This window comes from Myodes glareolus, chromosome 1 (genome assembly GCF_982192425.1).
Source record: "Myodes glareolus chromosome 1, mMyoGla1.1, whole genome shotgun sequence".
NCBI classification, from domain to species: domain Eukaryota; kingdom Metazoa; phylum Chordata; class Mammalia; order Rodentia; family Cricetidae; genus Myodes; species Myodes glareolus.
Window position 1 is genome coordinate 18,604,032 of NC_142026.1, and position 25,586 is coordinate 18,629,617.

The window sequence follows — 25,586 nt, forward strand, 5'->3', positions numbered from 1 at the left end:
GAAAGGGGGACCATCAGTCCCCTTAGGAGAAAGGGGGACCATCAGTCCCCTTAGGAGAAAGGGGGGCATCCTTCTGGGCTTTTCCACGGGTTCCCCTTTGCTCTGCCTCGTACAGTGGCGTTGGGATTGAGCAATGACAGGCTGTAGGTCAACCAAGGCTATGGAAAAAAAGCCTTGACATTTTATCTATTTCCCTCTTAGAAGTCCAAATGCACACAAATCTAGTAAAATATATGTTTAAAATTCATGTTTGACACATCTTTCTAACCTTTTGTTCTATATGAGTCCTTCAAAGGCAGAGTCTGTGAACTAGTACCTCACGCAGAACACGTTCACAATCAGTGGATAAAGGAACTAATGAGGGATTTGGTTTTACAGGAGTGATACATGGACTCATGAAACTGCCCACACTTGAAGTTACAATGCTGGCTTGAGAGGGGTCAGCACATGCTTATTGACTATACAACTTAGGGTCTTAGAGGATACCAGGCCTCATTCATCCATACTTTAACAACAGTATTGCTAGGGTGGCAGATGGTATAGCTTCTGTATTTTTTTCCCCGAGTTAGCCACTTACTACTACTAATTTTCCACATGGCTTCAAAGTGTTCATGTTTCCTATTCTTAATATAAATAAATAAATAGTTGCTTGGCCAAGCTTGTTGGAAGAAGTACATCATTCGGGGCAGGCTTTGAGAGCTTATAGCCTATACGACTTCAAGTTCATCTTCTCTTCTTCCTGTCTGCCTGTGATGACGCCTGCTGCCGACTGCCTTACTGTGACCAACACGATAGCCTAAATTTACACGGCAATCATCATGAAGAGGGGTGAACCGACTTTCAATTCAACTTTACCCGAGTATTCCTCCCAGGGGCCACTTTCACAGTATTACCTACCACATCGCACACCCCTCTTGCCACAAACACCCGCAGTCATTTCCTGAGGCTTGCCTCTGCAGGACACTGAAAGGTTCAGGAGAAAAGCGGAGAACGCCAAATGCTTCCCAGATGTCTGAATGTGTGGCATAATTAGGCACCGAAACGATTGGAGGTGTCGTTCTTCAGCCAGCTGTTTCAGCGGCTTGCAAACACAACTTTAATAGTAAATAGTTTTTTCACCTCAATAGACACGTTTACAAAATATTTAGTGGGCACGTATTACAGGGAGCATTAGAGCGTGCAGAGCCTTAGGAAGTCCTGAAGCCATAGTGAAGACATTTATGAAAAGCGTGCTGATTGTCTGGGGGGCAAACCGTGCAAATATTTGTGTTTCTCACACACTTCCTAAATCTATAAATGTGGTATAACAACTGCACCCTAGACGCTGTGTTAGTTATCTATCAAAATATTTTCTCACATATTAGAAGGCAGAAAATGGAGTGTAGAACATAAGTAAGTCTGAGCCCATGAAAAGGGGAGGGGCACTGAGTCTAATCCTGTGAGAACAGATGGTGCCGTCAGTCCAGGCCTGCGAGAAAGGACAGCGCATTGAGCCTCAGCTAAGAGAAGGGGCGGTGCTCTGAGTCTGAGCCAATGAGAAGGAACGGTGAGCGGGTACCATCTCAGAAGTTCATCCTTCGCCCAGCATGCTGTGGGGATGAAGACTCTCGCCCTGCTGGGGTGTTCTTATCTTGAGAAGGTTTAGAAAATAATTGATTCTCAACAGATCTCCCAGTCAAGGGTCCTTTTTCTGAGCTTCATGGTTTCGGTCACAATGTCAGTATAAGAGGTATAAGAAAATCCAGTCAATCCATCAGTCACTCTGTTCAACAGGACTCTGTACAAAGCACCGTCTCAATGGCTAAAACACGCTCCTCTCTCTACATCCGCAGTGATTTAAGTAGGTGCTTAATAGAAGCATCTAGGGAATGACCTAATTTATATGTAGGATATAGAAGTGATAAGAGTCTTTAAGATTGTGTGACTGTCTTAGTCTCCTTTTCCGAATGAAACATGGATGACTCAAAGCAGGAGAGTGGTTATCAATGTGGCAAGCTCATTGAAATTAAGGTGGCAAGGAACACAGTGCTTGCATCTCTTCTGGGTTCCTGTTTTCCCTCCTACCATTCTGTGTTCCGTGTTGTCTCCCTAGTAAAACAACGACAACAAAACCCCCCAAAACCCTGTGTGTCTGGAGGGGAAGGTGTGTTGGCCTTTGTGTGCATATTCCTTTATTGTGCCACATCTACCTTATGCTTTCTCATTGGTTCAGTCACATCTACCTTAAATTGACTAACTGGGCAATGACAAGCGTTCACTGCTTTCAGGGGTCAATTTGGGGTGGTTTATAACTCAACAACAACAGAATTAGTGAGTCTCTAAATCTAACAATATTTAATCCTGTTCCTGCCTTTTTTTTGGAATTCCAAGTTATCTTTTTCCCAAGTCTGTGTTTCTGGAAAAATAGGGAAGTGTTTGATACATACCTATCTTTGATTAGCCAGCCAAGATTATACTAGCCCCATGGGAAATTTTTGGATGTACCAGGAATGTGCTGTCACCCACATGGGTTTTGTCGTGATATATGGTACCCCTCAGGGAGACATTCATAGGAGGACATGGTGAGTAGCTATGAAGGACTCATGGGGTATTATTCAGAATCTTGTATTTTGCTTTACTGATCCTTTGCTTAGATCCCTGGTGTAGGAGGAATCTTATTTATTTCCTGGCAGCCCAAACTCCTGAAATAACCACACGAAACTGTATTAATTAAATCACTGCTTGGCTCATTAGCTCTAGCTTCTTATTGGCTAATCTTCCATCATAATTTAATCCATTTCTACTAATCTCTCTGTTGCCATGTGGCAGTGGCTTACTGGCAAAGTTTCCTATAGTCTGTGTCTGACAGGGCTACATGGTGTCTCTCTGACCCTGCCTCCTTTCTCCCAGCATTCAGTTTAGTTCCAAGGCAGTTTCTTTTCTTTTCTTTTCTTTTCTTTTCTTTTCTTTTCTGTTCTGTTCTTTTCTTTCTTTCTTTTTTATTTTTTTGTTTTTAGAGACAGATTTTCTCTGTAGCTTTGGCAGGGCAGTTTCTTTATTAACCAGTGGTATTCAAAGCATACAGAGGGAATTCGACATCAGATTCTTAGAGTCCCTACTCCCATACTGAAGATTGAGCTTATACAATAGTTCTCCTGAATATTTTGGTATTTAAAGATGGAACCTCTGCTGGTAATTAAGCTAGATGAAATTTTAGTAGTGGTATTCTCCTGACAGTGCTAGTGCCTTTAAAAGAAGAGGCTCTCTCTCTCTCTCTCTCTCTCTCTCTCTCTCTTCTCTCTCCCTCTCCTTGCTTTATTATAACAGAGAAGGTAGCCCTGAGCAAGACAGGAGGTAAGCCCTCAAGCCCTCATCGGACCCTGGCTATATTGGTGCTAGTATACCAATCCCCCAGCCTCCATAATTGTGAGTATGTATATTTCTGTTGTTTAAGTCACCCAACCTGTAGTATTTTGTTGTGGTAGCCAGAGCTGACTAATACACAGATATTTCTAGCTAGACAGATGTTTGACATTGCCTGAGGGGAAAATAATTTGAATGATTAAATGTTTTTCTCACCCCAGATGTTTTGGCAATGTGCTGATGTAGCTAAAATGTACATGTGGGAGGCCCCAAGGCTGTCCCATAGAGAAGCTTCTGGGCAAAAGAGACACTCTGGGAGCGGCCAGAAAAAGCTGCTTCTCTCCTAGGTAAAGAAAGTATGTGCTCGTTTTTTTTTTCCTTATTTGAAAAGTAATAGTACTCTCTATTCTATATGTGGTGTGCCATGATGATTTACAAAACGCACACAGAGCCTTTTTCTTTGAGCTGGCAACGGATGGCATTTGGCAAGTACACACACTGGTTTGCTCTTTTTGTCCTTCAGGTTGCTGGGAATCACTGTTGAGTCTACACTAGAAACATCACAAAGGAAAGTCAGGGCAAGGTCAGTGTAGGAGGGACGGAATACAAGTGGGACAAAGGACGACCTGGGCAACTTCCTGGTGCCCACCGTGCAGTGATAGAAACAGGACTAAGACATACACACTTGGAGTGGCAAACTGTGATTTTCCTGAAACCTCTCTTTTCTGAAGGTCAGAGATGCTGTGGATGATATTCTTCTATCTGTGCCGCCTAGAGAGGGAGGGTCTCTGCATAGAGAGGAGGAACATCCTCTGCAGGGCAGACAGATGTTTTTTATGAACACCAGAGAGTAAATGTCCTTCCTTCCTTCCTTCCTTCCTTCCTTCCTTCCTTCCTTCCTTCCTTCCTCCCTTCCTCCCTCCCTTCCTTCTTCCCTCCCTCCCTCCCTCCCTCCCTCCCTCCCTCCCTCCCTCCCTCCCTCTCTCCCTTCCTTCTTCCCTCCCTCCCTTCCTATTTTTGCCAGCTGTAATTATTGCAATGACTCAACTCTATTGCTCTTCTATAAAACAAGCATGAAAACCCCCAGATGGGTCCTGCTCTCTCTTCCTGTCCTCCATCAGGTCACAAGATCAAGGTGAAAAGGAGAACCCCATGCAGGAACTTCGCCTCCGCAAGCTCTGCCTCAATATCTGTGTTGGGAAGAGCGGGGACAGACTGACCCGGGCAGCCAAGGTGTTGGAGCAGCTCACAGGCCAGACACCTGTCTTTTCCAAAGCTAGGTACACCATCATGTCCCTCGGCATCAGGAGAAAGGAAAAGATTGCTGTTCACGGTACTGTCCGTGGAGCCAAAGCAGAAAAAATTCTGGAGAAAGGCCTGATGGCGCGAGAGTATGAGTTACAGAAAAATAACTTCTCAGATACTGGGAACTTCGGCTTTGGGATTCAAGAACACATTGACCTGGACATCAAATATAACCCAAGCATTGGGATCTACGGCCTGGACTTCTATGTGGTGCTGGGCAGGCCAAGTTTCAGCATCGCAGACAAAAGGCACAGGACAGGCTACATTGGGGCCAAACACAGAATCAGCAAGAAGGAAGCCATGCGCTTGTTCCAGCAGAAGTATGATGGGATCATCCTTCCTGGCAAATAAATTTTATCCAAAAGGCCAATAAAATTTTTCTCAGAAAAAAAAAACCCAGATGAATGAGTGAGGCCATGTTTGTAAAGTCCATTATTTGCCAAAGAGCCTGTAGGTCAGATTTGCTCTGTGAATTGATAGCCAATGCTATCCTACTCCTATCAATAAATCCATGCATCTATGGGGCTTTGAACAGTGCCAGGGACATAATAATTTCTTTAGCACCATTGGTCACTTGTTTTTCTTTACCTGGCATGAAGCAAGGCACAAGGCCTTTGCATTAAGAAAAATGTGAATTGAAGACTCAGTCCAGCGAAAAGGAGAGCAAGAGGTGAAAGGTGAGTGCAGAGAAGGCACACATAACCCTGGCATTTGACAGAAAATGGCCTTAAATAGTGTGAGTCTTAGGAGCTGGGGAGATGGCTCAGCCAGTAAAGTGCTTGCTACACTTGAGTTTATTCACTAGAAACCACAGTTGAAAGCCAGGTGTGGTAGCTTGTGCTTGTCATCCTAGTACTGGGGAGATGAATACAAGAGAACCCCTAGGGTTCACTGGCCAGACCATTGAGTGTAAGAAGTAAGATCCAGACCAGTGGGAGACTCAAAAGAGGTGGATGGCATTTCTGTCCTTTCTCTGGCCTCCACTATACTCATAACAAATGCACATTCAGCTCCTACCCTGACATGCTCACACAGCATGCTCACACAGATTAAAAAAGGAATACGGTTCTATTGTGGATAAAATTAACATGATACATCCCACCATGAGATAAGCCATCCTCCCTTTCTTTTGTATACAATATTAGCTTTTCAAGTTAGCAGTGCATATTCTGTATGAGTAAGTACACTGGTACCCTGTACCCACCACATCCAGCAGAATCGTGAGGCAGCTATCACGACAAGGCAAAGGAAACAGTATTAATGACAAGGGCTAAATATCACTTGACATGATCCAGATCTAGTGCCTACATTCCCAGCACTCTTAAGTGATTTACAAATCTTTTCACTCAATGCTGGTTGCTTTGGTTTTTCCATTGCGATATTAGCTCTGTGCAGGTGTGTGAAAGCATTCTAACGTGATGGATTGTTTCTCCAAGAGCCAAAAGGCAAATGATGAAAGAATTGGACAGAAAACATGTTAACAAGATATTTTATATTAGCTCCAAGGAGTTAGATCAATTACTGTGATGTGTTACATGTTCAGAAGTCAGGAAATTCTAAATTATGGTTCCCAGTATGGACGTAACTCAGCCCCTTTGCACATGCAATATTTTATATGACTCTGTATGGTGTTAACTTTAATGCTTTAACATCTATGCTTAATGTGGTGACCATAAATTTAAATTTCTTGACTTCAGAGGTTATAACATTTTACCATCCAGCTGCCTTGACAAACTTAGGGCATTCAAATATTTCTGGGCATAATATTTTGCAAATAAATCTATATAGATGGGCCTGGTCTTTTTCATCACATTGCGTGCTTTGTGTGTGTATGTGTGTGTGTGTGTGTGTGTGTGTACATGCGTGCACGTGTCTATACACACACACACACACACACACACACAGAATATAGTCTGTCTTTGTTTACCTCTGTGGCTTTGCTTAGGTGTGTCATGACTGGAGAGGTTGAACAATTTTCACTTTTCAGTGCTTTTTACATCAAATAATATCCCGAGAAAGAATAATTTTTTGAATTTTATTATGTCGTTTATGAAGGTTTGGTCACCCTAGCAATGATGTGAATGTGTCAGAGAAGTCTGGAACTTAATGCCAGATGCATTATTCACAGTGCCACGACTATAAATAGACTCTCCTTTCTATTTCGATCTAACAATGGAGTCAGATATGAGAGTTGTGAATTAAAAATTCCACACGGCTAGGGTATAATCAACTGTTCACTGTAAGAGGGAAATGCCAGGGTATTTATCTCTTTTAGATATATATGATTGCTGTTGGACACATATTATTTTAGACAAATAAATTGCTTTAGTTTCAGAGAACTCCGTCTCCATGTACTGATCCCAATATACTCAGGGCCACAGCTTTCTCTGGTTTTAGCAAATAGCTTGTGAAACACCTGTCCTGGCAAGCGCTAGTTGAAAGTATACAAGAACCAGGAGGGAAGCTGTGCTTCTACTATTTTGCTGTAGTAATTAGTCTCAAGTTCCCTGTTATTGGTTGGAGAACTTTATCCCCTCCCCATACCCACATGTAGGTACTGTGAATTGGACCATATTTAATAAGTTCAGGTGTACAGACAATGTTACTTCTATTTATTTTATTTAAAATGACTTACTATTAGCTCCTGGGACCCATCCTCCCAAGCTACTCCATGTCGACCAGAAGAGCCATGAACTGAATACCAGGATGCTGAGGAGTTGGAATAACACCACAGAAGAAGGTAGGGTGTACACACTGAATGTCTACACCAACATCAGACAGAGTAGATGAACAGACAGACGTATCGTTCTGGGCTTGGCACATGCCTTTAATCTCAGCACTTGGGAGGCAGAGAAAGGTGATCTTTGTATTATGAGGTCAGCCTGGTCTATATAACGAGTTCCAGGTCAGTCATGGCTACATCATTAGATATTGTCTAAAAGCATATTTATGGATCTAAATGAAGCCTATTGATACCTTTGAGGAGGTAACTGCATAGAAGCATAATTCTACATTGTATAGATCTTTTATGATAGCACCATTAAATATAGAAAGCAATATCTATGCTAAGATGAAGCAGACAGCAACATATTTACCCTCAAAATTGAATTTGAAGAGCAAATAGTGATCAATATTAGAATAAGCAGTTATTTTAATATAATGTCTCAAACACTGCTGCGACATCTCCAGGTAACATATATGTAAGGGTATGAAGGAGGCAGCTTCTGTTCTATCATTCCCTAAGTTTGCCTACACATACAAATTCCACACTTCCTCGATTATCCTTCAAGTACATGTGGGACATTTCTTCACCAATATGAACCGCATTTTCTGGGATAAGGCAGTAGCAAGAAATTTTAAAAGATGACAATGACATGTCACATATTATCAGCCACGGGGAAATTAAGCAAGAAGTAAGTTCCAAAAGATAACTAGAAAACCTTCAAACCATTTAAAAATGATGCAATGCATTTCTGAGCAACCCATTGGTTCTGAAGAAATCGGCATAAAAATGGAATCATTTTTCACTGAATGATAAAATACGACATAAAGCATCTGGAACAAAATTAACCAGGAATAAGGGAGGGGGCATAACCTTCAGTGGACACATCAGAGCAGGGAAAAAGCTGGAGAGTCAAAGTGTCGTGTTACATCTCAGGAAGCTCTGAAAAAGTAACCACAGGGAAAATTAAAAGCCAAGGAGGTTGAAGGAAGGACACAGAAATAAATCAAGAAATTAAGGGCAGAGTAAACATGTCTCAGAGGGGACCAAAGTTTACTCTCAGAAGTCCCTAATGAAATGGAGAAACTACTAAAAAACTAACAAAGTCAGTAAACACAAGTCATCAAGAGTAAAGGGAGGAGACATGGGAGAGATACTGTAGATCTCATAATTTAATTAAAAGCCGATGAGTTAGAACAGGAAGCTGTCACGAAGAGCGGCAGAACAGAACGGAATCTGAAAACAGGCTCTCTCAGATCTGTACACACAGTCGTGACAAAAGGGACATCCCCCTGCATCTCTCCAGTTGGCTAACCATGTTTACTTTTCCTGCTGTACACGAAACGTCAAATTCAGACGGAACATTAGTTTAACTATGAAGCATGAATGCTGCTGGGACAAAGGGTTTACGACTATCTCATGAGTGACAGTGGACAGCATCTCACAAAGGGAATGTAAAAGGCATGACCCAGAAGATGGAAGATTTCTAAATTGACATATGTTTAAATTAAGATTTTTCCCAAAATGTTGATAAGAAATTGACATGTCAAGTCACCGAATACAAATATTTGCAGAGTAAAGCCCAAGGAAGGACTTGTTTCCAAATTCAAAATCAAAGAGAAAATCAAGGACCTGAGATGAGGTGGCTCAGTGGTTAGAGGCATTTGAAGCTCTTGCAGAGGACTCAGTCTCAGCTCCCAGCACCTGTGGTGGGTGGCTCATAAGTGACTGTAACTCCAGTTTTAAGGAATCCAATGCCTTCTCTGTCCTTCATGGGCACTTGCACTCACCTGCACATACCCACATAGCATCATTCCCTCCAAGAATACACATATTTACAAGAGAATAAATCTTAAACAAATATGAAGCAACCCTTGTGTTAGTCTCCTTGGACTGCCCTAGCAAAATAGATGATTTAAATAACAATAAAAACAACAACAAATCATTTCTTCTTCATGTTGCTGGAGGCTGGACTGTTCAAGGCCAGGTTCTGGCATGGTGTGGTGTTGGGTAAGAACTTCCTTGGTGGGTGGAGTCCATGCTCTCTCACTGTCTAACTCACAGAGCTGAAGATGAACACTCTGTGGCTGCTTCCTCTTTCATAAAGACAGAAGTTCTGTATGTTCAAGGTTTGATGATGTGGGATGTCCTTCTGTATGCTGCAAGTGTGTGCTGCCTTTTTGGTTGGGGAATAAAGCCCTTTTGGCCAGTGGGTTAGCAGAGTAAAGCCAGGTGGGAAATCTGAACAGAGACAGAGAGAGAAAGTAGACAGAGTTGGGGAGATGCCTTGCAGCCGTCCAAGAAGAGAGATGCCAACAGCATCTTAAGGAGAAAGAAGCCAGATTAGAGGTTACGTCATATCCATATGGCGATACAGAGATCAGTAGAAATGGGTTAATTTATACAAGAGAGAGCTAGCTAGTAATAAGCCTAAGCCATTAGCCAAACAATTGCAGCTGAAAATAAACCTCCGTGTGGCTATTTCATAAGCAGCTATGGGGACCCAGTGGTCAAGTGGGACCGAGCTAGATGGAGGAGAGCCTTCCATCTACAGTTATACCTTCCTGGTCCCATTTACCCTTACTCACCTCCTCCAAGGTCTCCATGATCCTATCTCCAAATACAGTCACATGGAGGGTGTCAGTAAATTAATTTGGGGGACTCAATTCAGTCCATGGCAACTTAAAACAAAATAATTTAAAAGACTTTTGTTAGAAGACCAGGAAGTAGAAATATGTCTGATATAGAAGGAGGCTCTAGTTTGTATTTTAATTGTTTCCTAAATGGTTTTATGTTAGTAGCTTGGTTCCAAGTCCACAGTGTTATAGGGTAGGGAGTGGAACCCTTACTAGGAGGAGCCTACTGGGGAGTCTTGATGGGGAGAATGGGAGCCCCTGTTGTTTTCCTGCTGTTGGGGCAGTGGTGTTTTCTTTTTTTCACATCCTTCTGCTATAACAGTGTCTAACCACAGCCAAAGCAAAAGGGCCAACTGGCCATGGACCAAGGCCTCTAAAACTCTGAGCCCAAATCACCCTTTTCTCTTGACAAATTGATTGTCCAGATGTTTGTTACAGTAACTGAAAGCAACTAACAGAGAAATTAACACGATAGCATTGCACACTTGCAGGCTGGATAAAACCAAACATCTGATAATATCAAGTGTTGTCAAAGTTCTGTTGCAATGGGGCCTCTCATACACCATTGTAGGAAACATCAATTGATAAAATTGGTTGACATTATCAAAATATGACTCAATCATCCATTCTCCTATAGAAAATACCTGTGGTAATGAGGACATGCATATGAATGCTTCTAATATTGTTTTAGAATTTGTCTAGTTGTGATAAACTAGAAACAACTCAAGAACCTATTAATTCTGAGAAAAATATATAAATTATGTTGCAGACACTAGTGACTCTTGAACCATAAAGAACTTTTCATGTGAACTACAGCAACACATGAAAGATCTAATATTGAATAAAGGATGGCAAACACATGACAGCGTTTGGTAGAACTTGACTCTATATAATGTTCCAATCGCTCTTTAATGATCTATAGTAATACAGGTCATAGGAACTCTTTGGAAAACCATAGAGATGCAATCAGGACTACAGGTTCTGTAATACTTGGTTATGCTTTGTAGTTCTGTGGGTATGTTAGTCGTAAAAAGTTCATTGGCTGCTGGGCAGTGGTGGTGCACACCTTTAATCCCAGCACTTGGGAGGCAGAGGCAGGTGGATCTCTGTGAGTTTGAAGCCAGCCTGGTCTACAAGAGCTAGTTCCAGAATAGCTAGAGCTGTTACACAGAAAAAACCTTGCCTCAAAAATAAATAAATAACGCTTTACTGAGTGAGGTAAGCCAGACCCAAAAAGAGGAATGTGGTATGTATTCACTCATAAGTGGATTCTAACCATAATTAAAGGTCTTTGAGCCTATTATTCGTGATCCTAGAGAAGCTAAATAAGAAGGTGAACCTGATGAAAATCATGTAGCTATCCTCCTGGAGATTGGAAATAGACAAGAGTGTCAGATCCTTCATCCGACGATGGATGGCGATACAGACGGAGACCCACATTGGAGCACCGGACTGAGCCCCCCATGGTCCAAATGAGGGGCAGAAGGAGAAAGAACATGAAAAAAAACTCAGGACCGCGAGGGGTGCGATCACCCACTGATACAAGGGGACTGATCTAATGAGAGTTCACCAAGGCCAGTTGGACTGGGACTGAACGAGCATGTGATCCAACCAGATTTTCTGAATGTGGCTGGATTCTCTGAATGTGGCTGGCCCAGAGCCTTTCTGAAAAGCCATTGACAATGACACTGGGACTTGTTTCCTCTGCATATACTGGATTTTTGGGATCCAGGCTGTTTGGATACTCACCTTCCTGGACCTGGAGGGAGGGGGGAGGAACTTGAACTTCCCACAGGGCTGGAAGCCCTGACTGCTCTTAGGGATGGAGAAGGAGGGGGGGGGAGTGAGAGGGTGTTGGGAGGAGGGGTGGAAATGGAAACTTTCATAATTTAATAAACTTAAATAAATAAATACAAAATAAAAGTTCATTGGTCTGCACAGAAAAGACTTGTGAACTTTAGTCAAAAGTCTTGGAATGAACTGAGTGTTGTACAAAAGTTTTCAGGAATGAACTGACTGTTGGTGTATGCTTGTTCCTAAAGTTGGAGAAATTGAGGCTGGAAGATCATGAACTGGAGGCTCACCTGGGCCACTAGTGAGATCCTGTCTCAGCGTGTCAGAACAAGTTTTCAAGGATATGTGAAAGTCAGTCCTTCATACTGCCTCTCCTGGGCATTTGTGGGGCAGCAAAGAAGAAAGGTCACTTGTGGTGTGTGTGTGTGTGTGTGTGTGTGTGAGTGTGTGTGTGTGTGTGGAGTGTGTGTGTGTGTGAGTGTGTGTGTGTGTGTGTGGAGTGTGTGTGTGAGTGTGTGTGTGTGTGGAGTGTGTGTGTGTGTGTGTGTGAGTGTGTGTGTGTGTGTGTGAGTGTGTGTGTGTGTGTGTGTGTGTGAGTGTGTGTCAAGAGACACTGGAGGAGGAGCGGAGAGGAAACTCCATGTGCAGTGCTAGCCTCCCTCAGTTCTGTCTTCTTGGTGAATTGCTTGTAGAAAACCCAGGAATGGGTCCCCAACCCTGATGTTTTACAGTACAAAGACCTTTATCCTTCTGTTTAGGTCTAATTAACCTGCCCTTGAGAACTCAGAATTGAAAATGGAGAATTCCATCACCAGGAAGTGGCGATCCCCTAAGTTGAGTTTGTGGATGTACTTAAGGCAAGCCATGCCTATTTAGAAGGCGGTTTTTACAGAGAAGAAAGCGGCATCCTGGTTTTTCTTTGACTCACTACAAGATCTGCTGAGTTTTGCATGATATTGCCTTGACTTATGTGAAGATCCATTTTCTTTAGCTTGCAACTCAAATAACAATAATTAAAAAAAATTTTAAAAGCCAACATTTTTGATAATACAAATCCCACCATAACCAAAATGATCTGGGGAAGGTGTCAAGAGGTCTATGAAGTGCAACTCCTTCACAGGTATATTTTGGTACCAGTCCTCACCTCTGTGCAGGTAATGCTTTGCTATTCAAATTGAAGAGCATCTGAACACTGTATTTAAACCTACACATTATGTAAAAAGGCAAAAGGAAATTGCTTTGGATAATGGAAAATACCAGTGCATTCAAATAATTTAGATTCTGAAGCTATTTCCATTTACATTTTATACACATGTGTACAAGCATCCCACAAAATGCTGAGCAAAGCCATGACTTGCTCTCTGAGTTTAATTTTGTGATAGTAGACGGTTAGAAGAGGAAATACTTTACAAATATGCTTCGAGCACAGTAAAGGGATGGAGTTGATATCTTTGAATGGCATAACAGTTGAGCATTGTACAGTGCATCTTAATATTGTGAAGACCAGTAAAGTCAAAAATTATGCATTCATAGTCTCAGCTTCTGTCTCTGTCTCTGTCTCTGTCTCTGTCTCTCTCTCTCTCTCTCTCTCTCTCTCTCTTTGTCTGTCTCTCTCTCTTTTGTTTTACTTCCTTGGTAACCTGGTACACCACCATTCAGGTGCACCATCCTTTCTGTGTTGAAATCTGTGGTTTTCTTTGTGTGTGTGCATGTGTGTATGTGTGTGTGTGTGCTTTCTTCTTTAGAAGGAGGTTCTTACTTCCTTTCATTCACTATTATGCTATCAAACCAAATTTGAAGTGAGTATGATCTCTGTGGCTTTCTGCTCAGAATCTTATTTGAAATGTTTGAGCTACAAGTATGCATGAATTTTGTAATGTTGATGGGATTCAAGTTATTTTAACTTGATTTTTATTTTTTAAAAAATGTATATGTTAGAAAAACTTTTGTTCATGTTTATGTGTGTGTAGCCTTGGTGTCTGTTGCTTGTGAATGGTTGTCTGCTGTGACCAGATATTTGTGATCTGCCCACTGTGGTTGCTAAGAGCCAAACTTAGGTCCTCTGTGAGATCACTACATGCTTTTTTTTTTTTTAAAAAAAAAGAGATTTATTTATTTGTTATGTATACAGCATTCTGTCTACATGCACTCCTGCATGCCAGAGGAGGGTACCACATCTAATTATAGATGGTTATGAGCCACCATGTGGTTGCTGGGAAATGAACTCAGGACCTCTAAAAGAGGAGCCAGTGCTCTTAACCTCTGATCCATCTCTCTAGCTCTCATTCCATGCTCTTAACAGCTGAGACATCTCTCTAGTCCCCGCTTTTTATTCTTGTTATTTAGTTTGTGTGCTCTTGCTTTTGTTAACAGTGAAATTGAAAGACCTGAATTACAATTTTAAAATTTGATGAATCAAATTAGTTATATCTCATCTCTTGTTTTCTTTATTTGTTGCTTCTTCGACTTGGAAAATCTTTATTATAACTTTTAATTCTTGCCTCTTTTGAATAGCATACCATCCATCTTGAGATCTTTAGACTGTTTCTTGACTTTAAGTATATTTTAAATCAGTCTCCAGTGCTTCTTTCTGATATAATACAAATGCCATTTTTTAAACATGCGATTGTTAGCAATCAGAAAATAGAAAATATAATCAAACAACCCTCTTCTGTGTCTGTGTTTTTCCACACAGCTTTTATTGGGACTCTGCTAATATTCTGTCTTCAACAAGACATGTAAAAACCAATTATTTTTTTAATGGAAAATTTTGCTTTTCAAAGCAGGTTGGAGATACAATTCACATTCTGTTGAGTTCAGTCATTTAGGATGTACAGTACAATTGTCTGTAGTATGTTTACAGAAATAATTAGTCACCCCACACTCAACCTTAAATGTTTTCTCACTTCAAGAATAAATATCGAGCCACTTAGCTATTGTTCTGATATCCTTTGCCTCCTCCTGGCTCCAAGCAATTGTCCATCTACCTCATGTCTCTGGGTTTCCATGTTCAGACTTCCCCATGGATTGTGGCATATAGTATCTTGACTTTGGTGACTCTCTGACTTAGCACAGTGTTTTTCACATTTTGGGGATATCATAACACAAGCCTACTTGTGTGGCAAAGTCTTATCTGCTTTTGAGACCTCATCACCTTTTGTTTTTGTGTTCCTCTGTTAGTTGAAGCTGTTTTCTATTTGACTGGTGTGAATATTGCCACTGTGAACACTGGGGTGTGAGCATCTGTGTGGACATGTGCTCAGTTTTATTATATGTAAACTTGAGGGTGGAGTTGCTACATTATGTAGCTAATCTATGTCAAATCATTTGAACATCAGCTAAAGGTTTTCCAGAGTATCCTGAATCTCACTAGGAGTATTTAAGAGTTTTAAAAATCAAATATTTATTAACATACACATTTATCTCTGGAGGAACAAGCTATGTTTTAAAAAATGTTTGATACTATAATAGATTAAAATCAAAAACCCCTTTGGTAGGGTGGTCAAGTGCTTTCCTATAAATTAATAATCATGATAGGATATATATATATATGTATGCATGTATGTAGATGTATATATATTTTAACCTTAGCTCTGAACCATCCCTGAATATAAATTTTCTAATCCTTTACATTCCAGGCTGTTCAGAGAACCTGAACTCAAAGAAGTTTCAGGTAAATAAATAACCTAGGACTAGAGAATGGCAAGAAAACATAATCCTCAAATTATGAAATGTTGGGTCTATATCATCCCAAAGCCTTAGCTCTTTCTATTTAAGATCAGGGTTGTGGGAAAATTTTAAAACGTCAACATAAAGGATAGCACATGAAGTTGTGTCATGAAAGGACCAGCACTGCTCAATGAATATATGTGCTGGGGGGGCACATTTGGTGCTTTCTCCTTGTTTAATTTCTCAGTGGATGTTGGATGAATAGGCACTGATTCAGGAGATGAGTTGTTCCTAGGGGTTGCTAGGGAAGCAACCAGGTGGCTCTTTTCAGGATGCACTTTGTGCATTAGCATCCTCAGTGCTGTGGAGAGACTTCAGCTGAGCGAAGAAAACTCATAGTCAGCACAGGTGACCGTGGCATGACTCCAGACGCTGTGTGTACCCTCCTTCCACGTGCCTGACTTGGGCTCCGGTGTCAGCTTTACTAGGGACGAGGGTACTTGTGGTCTGTGGACTCAGCAATTGTGCCTGGGCTGTCAGCTGTCAGCTGAGAGCCAAGAGGCAGTATCATCACAAAGAGATCAGATGAGCTCATCACCAGGAGGGTGCTGGAACTTAGTCTACTTCCTGGGCCAAGAGGAGCTCTCTTCTGGGTAGGATGTAATCAGGAACCCTCTTCTGATCCAATTGCTCATGGGGGCTTCTAGTAGCTTTGTCTGGTGTCTGTTGGCATCCATCAGCAGATTGGCTGAGTGAAAAACTGAGGGAAGGGGCCTGTAGTTCTCATGGGAGAGAAGAGAATCATCTTCCTTGAGCAATATCAGCTGCCTAACTTTTTATTCCAAATGATAAGACCTTATGGCCATGATGAGGGTAGGAAGGAAGCTGGGAGGATGCCGGTGAATGTGTCAGTATCTGCTCAAGTATTGCCAAAAAGTTGTGGATGTTTTCGTGCCTGGAGGAACAGATAGAAGCAATAGGCACACATCCCGGTCTTATGCTCAAATTCCTGAGAGAATGAGAGCCTGGCTTTTGCTATGTTGTCTTTTCTGTCGGACTCTCATTTGTATCTAGAGTAGGGTATGTACAGAATGCCCATAAAGAGCTCACCTCTGGATTGAGAAGAAAAATATCATGAGCTTGGTAGAATATTTAAGCAGAATATTTTGCCTGTTAAGGCTTATATAGAAAAGTGAGATTTTATAAAATTAAACTATTCATGATGATACCCCTGGAGCATAGACTTCATGGGATCCTCTACAGAGAGCAATGCAGAAGATGCAATAGGGGTTGACTCATTTATTACAGGAATGAGTGTGTCCACCCAGGGGCAGGTGAGGCTCAACAAAGATGCTGAGCTCTGGAATTTCATTCATAGATCTCCCCTTCCCTGTGTACCAATGGGCTGATTTCTAAATCTCTCAATATTCTCAATCATATTACGGGGTTCAGATGAACAACAAATTTTTTTGAAAGTTATGAGAATGGAATGAGATCACACATCAAAAGAGGTAAGCACGGTGCCAGGTTCACAGTCAGGGTTGTCTTTGGAAAAGACGCCTTGGGAGCCAGTGAGGCCGACCTGAGCAGAGTTGAAATCAATGTGTTAATGTAAGAACTGGGCCTATTCCCAGTTTTGCAACTAACAGCTTGTAGGTAATCTGGATTACATTGGTTCCTCTCTCTGGATCTCTAATGTGCTCTGTGTCGAAGGAGGTGATTGGAGAAGATGGTCTTTGAAACTGTCGCCTAAACTTTTCAGTATAGGATGGTGTTGTGAGTTCAAATCCCTGTGGGGACTGTGTAGGCAATGCCAACAAGCCAAGAAAGCTGAATGTGGGAAAACTTAACTCAGCATCCAGGGGCAGTGGAGAGAAGTGGGGGCTCTGTAGACTAAGGGCTGCTGCCAATCACTGCCGTATGGAAGGTGCGCTCAGCAGTACTATTCATTCTGGTTTTCTCTGAGAAGCTGGGAGCTCATGCTTTCTACAAGTTTTGTGATCTCTGAAAACTGACGACTAATTCTGTTTTTGTTCGTTTGTTTGAAGTGCTATTTGGGCCACTGTGTGGTGAGCCAGACAAAATACATCTGTGGGTCATTGGTTTGTGGCTTCTGGTTTAATACAGGGAAGGAATGACCAAAATCTGGAGGATTGGGTTCTTCAGGGAAGGTTGAGGAAAATGGAATAACAGACAGCTCATGTGTATGAAGAAGTCAGTTCCTGTTTCCTCAGGAGTCTATGAATTCAAAAGTAGATTTGTCCATTCATAAGGGCAGAGCCCTTATTACTCAGACACCTCGAATAGGTCCCAACATGTGGCTTTAGAAATTTAAGATCCCAATATTTGGATCCCAGGGGATTTAATCAAAGTGTAGTACTTACTGACCTTTGCTTTGCTTATTATAATTCCCAGAGGCAGGTGACTGAACCTACCACCGGCAAGATTATCTTCAGATATTAAGAGGACTAATGTAGATGAAGTTTCTGTTCCAACCAGTCCTGCAGCCATTCAGTCCCAAATAAACACACAGAGGTTTTTTTATATTGATGTTAAATCATTTGGCCTATTACTCAGGCTTATTACTAACTAGCTCTTACAGCTCAAATTATCCTATAATTCTTATTGATATTTAGCCACGTGGCTTGGTACCTTTTTCCAATAAGACTCTGCATCTGGCTTGCAACTGTGTCTCTACCTTTCCTCTTCCCAGAATTCTCCTTGCCTGGTTGCCTCACCTATATTTTCTGCCTGACTACTGGTCAATCAGCATTTTATTAAACCAGTACAAGTGACAGATCTTCACAGTGTACAAGAGCATTATCCCCCAGTAGACTAATGCTGAGGTACTTTCTCTGCTATGTTCTGCTGCTGTGGGAGTACTTTAAATTGCTTCAGGGTATGGAGTGATTTAGGACTGTTGAGAGTACTGACGCAAATGAGCTTATATTCTCTGCAGTTTTCCCTTAGATAGAGTTCCATGAAATTCAGGCTGACCGTAAGCCTGTTATATAGCAAGCATGACCTTGAACTCCTGACTATCCTACCTCTACCCCCCAGCATTGTCACTCTAACAACTGAGTGACACCTCCACCGACTGAAGTTCCCTTTTCTAGTAATTATTCTGCAGTTGATTCAAGTGAGAATTTCTAATGAACAGATTGGGTGACCTATCTGGGTATGGAGGTTAGAGGAAGGGAAAGGATGGAGAATCCCCGTGTCCCAGTTTCATTCTGCTATGATGACAAAATACTACATCCGAAAGCAACTTAGGGGCGAAAAGGCTGATTTTAGCTCCCAGTTCCCAGTTATAGCTCATTGTGTGGAGAAACCACGGCAGCAGGAACTAAGACAGAGTCACATCACAACCACAGTTAAATGCAGAGGGAACTTAACCCTGCTTGCTTGTGCTCAGCTCAGTTTCTCCATCCTTATGTAGTTTAGAATGACCTACCTAGGGGATGGGGTTGCCTAGAGTGGGTCCTCATACACCCGTTAGTTCAGTTACAACCCTTCCCATAAACATGCCCCCAGCAAACCCAGTGTGGAAACCCTCCATTGTGACTTTCATGCAAAGGGATTCTATCCTTGTCAAGTGGACGGTTAAAGCTAGCCCTCCCATCTTTTATCTGCTGAGTTTGAATTTGCAAGAAGGAGTCCAGAGACAAGGGATTTGCTCAGTTTGCCCAGAATCACAGTGGTGGAGTTTGAGGCCTTGGTAAAGACAAGAAACCAAATGATCTCATCATTAAGCATGGGCCAATGAGGATCTTGGTTCAGCGAGATGGGTGGGTGACTGTCAGTTCTGTGGGGGGAGATTCGTGTTGAGTCAGCTGACTGACTTCAAGTAAGCGTTGGTAGAAATCAAACTGAGGGAGCCATGGCCTTCAGACCTTCCTGCTGCTGGCCAGCTGACCAAATCAATCAATTTTTTTTTGTAACTCCTGACTTTCATTTGGCATCATAAAAACTCAACCTAAATAAAGCATTAGCCTCTAGAATGTGTTTAAATTGAATTTCTGGATACTTTGGCATTTGTCCAGTTTTAAATAAGTTCTGATCTAGCTGTATCTAATCTCTAATCAAAGAATCCTTTGGCTATGGAACATTCCCGTTAATAATGATACCTTAGACATCCATTAAGTCTGGACATTAATTTTATGGAAATTCTCTAATACATCTCCATTAGGATTTTTTTCTGGGCAAAATTAGTAATAAAAGCTTTTAATAAATGTCATAAATATCTATGTTCAATCAGACTATTACTCAAATTAAAGCCAGACCAAAATAGAAAATAGTTACCTCTGCTAACAGCCCTGACCTTCAGAAGGCATTCTGAAGAAAGAAATTATGTGTTCTGTTATTACTCAAAATGCGTTTATTACAAAGAATAATTAGCTAGAGGGAATAAATCATGAGTTATTTGACTACAATGTGATCGCTTTGGTTTTGATTCCATTTCTAGTGGCTCTTGCAATAAACTCTGTGGACTTTCTGCCCACAGCGTTAAGAAGGCTTTGCAGCAAAGCAGATCATAGTCTCAGACTTTGTGGCCAGTCATGAGATTCTGAGTGGGCTCTTACAGTTTTGGCTCATCTCTTCACTATCTTTGAAAAAGCACTGAGACCTTCTTGGAGTCAGGTGAGAATCTGACAAGATTTAAAAAAGAATTATTAATAATTAAATGCACACATACGCTTTGGCAAACATGTGGAGATCAAAAGACAGTTTTGTAGAGTCGGTTCTCGCCTTCACATTTAACTTGTTCTGGAAATCATTTTTTTTTTTTTTTTTTTAAAGTTCATGTTTCCCAGAGCCTTTGCCCACTGAGCCGTTAGGGACCCATGTAGTGCTGCACATTACCAGTAGGTGGTGCTGTCTAAGTGGAAGCCATAGTTGTTCTACAGGATGGAGGAGTTAAGTATCACTTTTTCCGAGAGTGGGAAAGAAGATTTTTATTCTCATTATCATGTTTGGAAAAATCCAGATATTTTCCTGTCTTTCTTTGGCCATTTATTCCCCATAGTCTCTCTAAGAAGCTAAGTTAGACTGAGCGTGGGAAAGGAATATGGATACTCTCGTTCTTTGGTTTCCATCTGAAGGGTTAAGAAGCAGTGAGGTTGAATGCTCATCCATTTGACTCTCTGGAACCACCCCAGGAAGCAATTTGGCACTTAGTAAAGCTTCCCGGTGAAGTGGGAAGGCCTGGTTTCCTCTCTGTCCTGTGGGTGTGCCCTTTGCTTGGCTTTCTATATCATCTTCACCCATGAAAGCTTCCGTTTCCTGGGTCACCACTGAAGTCCTTGCAAGTGGACGGCTATAGTTTAGAACCACGTTAGAATCCGTCTGGTCGAGGAACTTTCCATCTGTTAGCAGGCACTGGAGTCCTCTCATTAAACAAAGTCTCACAAGAAAAACAATAAAGGAGATAAGATTGTCATCGCTCTGCTTTTAAGTTTGGAAGGGAAGGACCTTTTCCTTTCATCTTCCTTCCCCAACCTCTCCCACCGCTGTTTCTAAGAACAATAGTTAATAACACTACTGGCACCAGCGGCACTGTAAGAGGATATTTGATCGACTCAAGGGCACCTGGTTAATTAATGGCGTGGTCAGTGAAGGCACGTGTGTGCTTACCCTCGGAAGAGCTAATTATGTTCAGCTTGTGTGCTGGACCGCATGCTCAACACTAGCTTTGCATTTCCATCCTTCCCACCTCCAGATAGACCAGTGTTCCGAGGTCAACAGTACCCACAGTTCGTACGCGTAGATCCAGGTGTGGAGAATGGGCCTGAGCACCAACAACGGCCTGGTATAGAATATATCAATGAGACTTTCATTCATAGTTTTTTTTTTTTTCTTAAATTTTTTATCCAGCCACTCAAGTTCTATCTGCCTCAACTCGGGATTTAAACTTATAAAAATGTTCTTCTTCTTATTTTATTATTATTAAGATAGAATATGGAATTCTGGGCGCTTGTGTTAATCTCTCCACTGTCTGACTCAGATTTAAAAACCCGCTGGCACACCTGTGGGCGGGTCCCATCCAGGCAGGTCCAAACTCAGCCTGTTCCTTCACTGCAAAACCAGCAAGACTCACAGATAAGCACAGTTGCCTTTTGTCTGTGACAAAGTGAGACCCTGAAAAGGTTGGAACATAAAGCTAACACAATATGAAATCGAAACAACTCACAATACACTGTAACTCGATACTTTCTAAGCATTTAGTATGTCCCCTCATCTCTTCTTTATCTTACTTTTAAATGTAGACTTTATATGTTAAATAATTTCTCTGCTGTTGAACAGTTTAATTTCCCTATCTTTGGCTCTGTATAAAGAATATTGCTGTAAACAACCATCTAGTCAAACTTTTCTTGTATTAGGGATACTCTGAAATGTCATGAGGTGGTGATTTAAAAGTGTGTAATTTCAAGACTTTTGGTGTCTCTTGACTATTCCCTGGTCTTCATCTCTATTTTGAACTATATAAGATTTATATAATCTTTTTGCAGTGGGCTTTCTTCTTAGCCTATCAAAAGCTTCCAGACAGTTTCCTGCCTTGTGATGAGAATTCCCATTCTGGTTATAGCTAAAGAAAACTAAGAAGGGGCATGTCGTTCATCCTGACCTGGGGATGACTTCAAGAAGAGGGCAATGAAAACATGATGATAAGTCAAACAGAACCGGAAAACTCTCCAGTTTTAGGCTTTATTCTTGATACCATATTTTTACGTTCAGTGTTGATGTGGGTTGTGATTGTTGGGTTCTTGTTCTGTGAGCGTCATTATCTGATTTAACCCTTAAAGTAAGGTACATTTCTTATCTGACAGATGAGGAGCCTGGGGTCTAGCAAACGTGCACCTTGCCACATGGCACACAACTAATATGACTGACGGTGGTCTTCAGTGGTGGCTACCTCTTACTTCCCTGTGTCTGTGACTATTGGGAAAGTGGGTTTGGTACATGTGACCTCAGGATCTTGAGCTGGGGATATTATTTTTGGTTAGCTGGGTGGGCTCCATAGAATTCCAGAGGGATCCCAGAGGGATCCCAGAGGACCAGTGAAGTAAGAGTTATGATGGATAGATGTTTAGCGAAGGGATTGCTGAGAGGGGCCAGATGCAGGTGATCTCTTGAATTGGGAAAGGCATAGAACAGATTCCCTTCTGGACTCCCTAGAAGGAGAAGTTAAACGAAGCGGTTCCCCTGGGGTCACGGAGTCAGTGCTGCCGCTGCCCCAGGGGTGCTGAAACCTGTGCAGCAGACTCCTTTCCCACCATTTCCAGAGAATCACGAGTGATTTTGGCCAAAGCGACGTTGTCAACCAGAGCACTGAACTCTTCAGATGAAACCGGTTTGGAAACAAAAGCTTTGCTGCCTACCCCGTGAAAGCCGATCTATTCCTGCGAAATGCATTTGACTGTCAACGAGAGTGGGTGTACAACTGTCAAGGCAGCTTTCTGAAATGACAAGGAGATAAGATTGGCATTCGGTGTCTTCCTGACTGATGCTAATTGTTCCTCTGCTTAGAGTGAATGCAACTTTTGTTCTAAAGTCGTTAATGATAGCCTTCGTATTGCCCCTTTTAATTCCATGAGGGACATATCTGAATTAAAAAAATTCCATTACATATACATCTGCGGTTACTCTCTTATTTTTCTAAATGTAATTATCCAGCTAGGCTAAATTATGGAAAAGAAATTATAAAAATCCTTTCCTGCCAACTGAATCTGGCCAGCACATTTTTGTTGGTTTAGAGGTTGGGAATAGTTTCTTTTTATTCCTTCTCCCCTCCTCCTGAGACCGACCCCTACCCCCAATCTTTTTTAAACCCAATGCACTTTTCAGTGAGATTGATCTTCGTCAAGGTGGTTCCTTGGGCAGGACACAATAGCCAAGCATTATACCTGTACATGTTCTGTAGGAATGTGGGTATTATAACTTTCATATTAATTTTGAGTTATTGTCGCATAGCAAACAAGAGTACACATGGTAGCTTTTATGCATTATGAGTTATTCACAGAATGAAATCATATTTAAAATTATAACTGGGATTTGGGAATGTGGTATTAACTAGGCTAAGTAATACATAATCTATTTTTAGTGAGAGTAAAAATAATTGCAACAATTCTAAAGAAAAGTGGCTTATGCTAAAAAGGGGCTTAGGTGGAGAACTGGCAGTTAAAGAATAAAAGACTCTAAATTGTTTTTGGTTGTTCACTTGGTCACAGGACCCGTACAGCCTGGTTCTCAAGCATTAGTGGCAGGAGCGAACAGTGCTCAGCTGCTCCTGGCTGGTGACTGACAATGTGTGGCACCTGGAAATTGGAATGTATGAATGCCTTACACTCTAGGTTTCAAATCCAGGTAGCTGCCCAGAATGCTTTGCAAGATCATCCAGCAATGAATACACATTAAGGGGTCCCCTGCTTTCTCTTTGTGTTTTCAGGTGCCCGAAGTGAGATGTGTGTCCACTGTGGGAGGAACAGCTTTGGAAATTCTATTTTGTGCGGAAGCAATGTGCTGTATTTTCCTGTCACTTTACAGGGCTTGTTAAGAGTTTTAATGCCTACCTCCTAAAGTTAATGTATTGGAAATGTGATGCCCACGTTCATAGTTGATGGTATTTTGGAGATAGGGCTCCAGATTAGAGGTAGTGGAGGTCATGGGGGTAGGATCCATGTGATGAGGATTTCCTAAAAAGAGGAGTAGAGATCAGAGGTCATCCCTACTCTCCCCATGTTTATGCTGTTTGCTATATTATCACACAGCAAGAAGACCCCGTCCAGATGTCTATGTCTAGACCCTGTGCCTCTCAGCATCTGGAGTAGCATAGTAGAAAATACACCTGTGGTGTAGAAACCACCAAGACACGATATTCTGCCAGAACAATGCAAACTGAATCAGAACAGAGTCTTAGAAAAACCTTTTGGTGGAGAAGTCAGCAGCATATTAGGGCATATGTGGTCTAAAGGAAGAGCAAAGTAAACCCAGACTAGTTCCTGGCTCTTCACAAAGTGACTGCAGCCTAGCCTCCCAGAATGGGTCAAACGGTAGTGTGGACGTCCAAGGGCACAATGGGGCTTGAAGGAGCTAATATGTGCAAAGTGTTAGACCATTAGCCACATAGTAAACACCCCACTAATAACAATACTAATTTTCATCCATTTGATAAAAGTTTGTCAAGTGAAGACAGAACTCTCTGAAGGATGCATGTTGCTTCTTTTGTGCCAACAGAAAGAGAGAACGCAGAAGAGCCAAAAACTGACCAGTGATCTGGGTCACTATAGTAAAAGATATTGTAGACCTTAGGAATGTTTTCAAATGATAAGTCACTGTAGCAAATTTGGGAATAGCTCTCTTTTGATTATGTGCCTGAACTTAATGCTTAGTCCAAGTACACACCTTAATACAGCACAGTATTTTCGTGGGCTTCAGAGACTATCTTAGGTAGCCATTACTGCAATCTGGGTTTATCCACATACATGGCTCTTTAAAGTTCAAGTCTGTCCCTGTGACTTTGCTCCTCCATGGCTGGCAGCCAGAAAAGTCTGCAAACAGCAAGCAAGCAAGCAGAGATAGACGCATGGGGAAGTCCTAGGGAGAAACAGCAACAGCAGAACCGAGTATCCTTACCATAGACCATGCTCATACCCCAGGGAGCTTTGATGACGCCCAGCAGTTGTGGCTTGGGTAGAAATTCTTTCCTCCGAGGGTCCCAGGAGCCAAAGAGGAGTACTTCCTTCATCTACCTCAGCATGCTCTATTTTCTATGCTCGACTTAAAGGTTCAGTCAGCCCTGCTCCGCAGCGACAGCACATTCTGCTCAAACAAGTCGTGGCAGTCAGTGGGTCTCTGTTCAAACTGCAGAGGGTCCTTTCATCTCCTCCCTAGCTCCTGGGGAGGAATAGCTGGCCCTAAAGCATCACAGGGGAGTTAACTTGGTTCCATTCCAACAGAGTCACCGGAATGCCATGTTTACTGGTCTTCGGTTGTTTACTGTCGCATTCATCGCGAAGTGCTGGTTCTCAGACTTGGTGGCACAGTGCAATTAGCCGGGGAGCCTTAAAAACTGCTGGTGCCTAGTCTAACAACAGAGACTATGCTGTAAATAGTCTGAA

At 41.9% G+C, this 25,586-nt stretch overlaps 1 pseudogene; it reads left to right on the top strand.

Moving 5' to 3' along the window:
- Positions 1-4,444: 4,444 nt before the first annotated feature.
- On the top strand, positions 4,445-5,036 carry LOC148123265 (large ribosomal subunit protein uL5 pseudogene; annotated as a pseudogene).
- Positions 5,037-25,586: the final 20,550 nt, after the last annotated feature.